We start from the raw sequence: 2,089 nt of genomic DNA, 5'->3' as shown, positions 1-2,089 counted from the left end.
GTGACTGCAACTTTCCCTAGAAAAAATCCTTGTTTACTTCGGTTTGTGTCTCTCCTTCTTCGTTGCACTAGAGGATCCTTCTTTGTCCTTCGTTCACCCTTTTCTTGACTTCATGTACTTCATTGATTTCAGAGATGAGTTCGTGATGTTATGGGGGAGTGGACAACTTCTATATATAGAGGATTGTCCCTCCTTTAGGTCGACTTGTTGATTGTAGGCTGATCTTACTTATTTTCTTTGGATTTATTATTTTGATGGTGCCATTTCTTAGAGGAGACTTGACTTTGCTTGGAGGTGTCTTATTTGACTCTAATACATAAGTATACCTAGAGTAACGTGCATGTGCTGGACATATTTTAATGAGCAAGAAACTCATTGACATATATAATAAAAATAATGTTACTTTTCTTGAATAATTAAAAATATGAAAAGTACATTTATGAAGACCGAGCTTAGTTACATTTCCTTCAACAATAACAACTTGTTGAAAATATCCATCAAGCAAGCAGCAAAGACACCCATGTTCAAATCTAGTGCAAGTAGAACCTCAAAACTGGCATGCACATTAATATTATTAGAAATCAAGTCACTATTTGGTTGGTCAGACAAAGGATTCACAACCCTATTGAAGTGAGTTGAAATCTATTTCTTACAATGCAATGTCAATTGGTTTATGTAATTCATAACCATTCATCAACTTCATTTATATGTCTTTAAGGAGATTTTAAAACCATATATAGTATATGAATAGTCATAATATAGGTTGACATATCAAACATGTTCATCATAAGTCAAACATTCAATTGATCTAATCTTTGGCAATCTTACAAGGCACTAAAAACTAAAACATTTCCTGAAGAGAATGTGCTTCCATCAACCTACAGAGATGTGCATTAGTTATTGGTTGCGTTGGGGATTGAATAGAAGCAAATTTAGTCAGGAAAAAATGATTGCATTTTATACAGAGATGAATATCAAGACAAGGTAGAATGCCCTGTATGCAAAGAGAAGAGATATAGTACATATGTACAAGGTCCTGCAGTTCCAAAGAAGGTTTTACGTCACATGCCAATTATACCTAGAGACATAGAGATATGTTCATGTGTGAGAGGCATAGAGATATTGTATTTCATTTTAATTTTTACTTAAAGGTTCATGCTAATTTAGTATTCTTGTATTAGGTGGGTGACATCCAAGGAGATCCACCAATGTGAAGTGCCAAATTAGAAGAAGGAAACTGCAGAAATTGTATGTATATTTGATAAGTATCTCCCTACAAGTTTCATGGCCCTACAAGTACATTTGCTTATACAACTAATTGATGACATTGAATTGGCGGGTGTCATATCGATGAGGTGGATTTTTTTCTTTGAGAGGTATATGAGAACTCTAAAAAGATATTTCTAACAAAAGGCCCATCTAAAGGGTTGCATGGTTGAAGGGTATGTATTGAATGAAGCATTTTCTTCCTATTTAAATTGGTAAGGATTTAAAATATTGTCCATGCTTATAGGATGAATAATGAGCATTAGATATTATTGATGGGGAAACACCAAAATCTAATGGTGTTCAAGTACAAATTAGTGAGTAAATGCATTATCATTGTGCTTGTTTTTATTGTGATCATTAATTTACTCTGTAATTTATTTATCAAATTAACAACATGGCCTTTGGATTTTGAAATAATCATGTTGACATGTAATAGGTGTAGATGGAAGTGCTATACTTGACAAGTTCATTCTGTACCACATGGACTTTATGAATAAATGGATTGATTTATATGATAAAAATAGAGAATAAGTGTTAGAATCAAGGAGACAATTTAAAAGATTGAACCCAAGGAATACCCCATTTCCTATTGATATACAAGGGGAATGGGTCAAAGATTGCACACTAGAATGGGTTACTGAACAAATTCAAAATCAAATAGAAGATCTAGGTATATATTCAAACATAACAGAAGATGAAATCAACATGTCTAAAGGATGTGAAAGAAAAGTACAATTGGAATTTTATAGAATGTTGTTTCCTTACAGTTTTGATAGTATTAACTATTTTAATATTCGTCATTTTATTTGTTTTAACCTAA

This window comes from Pinus tabuliformis, chromosome 3_1 (genome assembly GCF_031772625.1).
Source record: "Pinus tabuliformis cultivar Carrire ecotype Pingquan chromosome 3_1, CPIR1, whole genome shotgun sequence".
NCBI classification, from domain to species: domain Eukaryota; kingdom Viridiplantae; phylum Streptophyta; class Pinopsida; order Pinales; family Pinaceae; genus Pinus; species Pinus tabuliformis.
Note: the sequence above shows the minus strand (reverse complement) of the source record.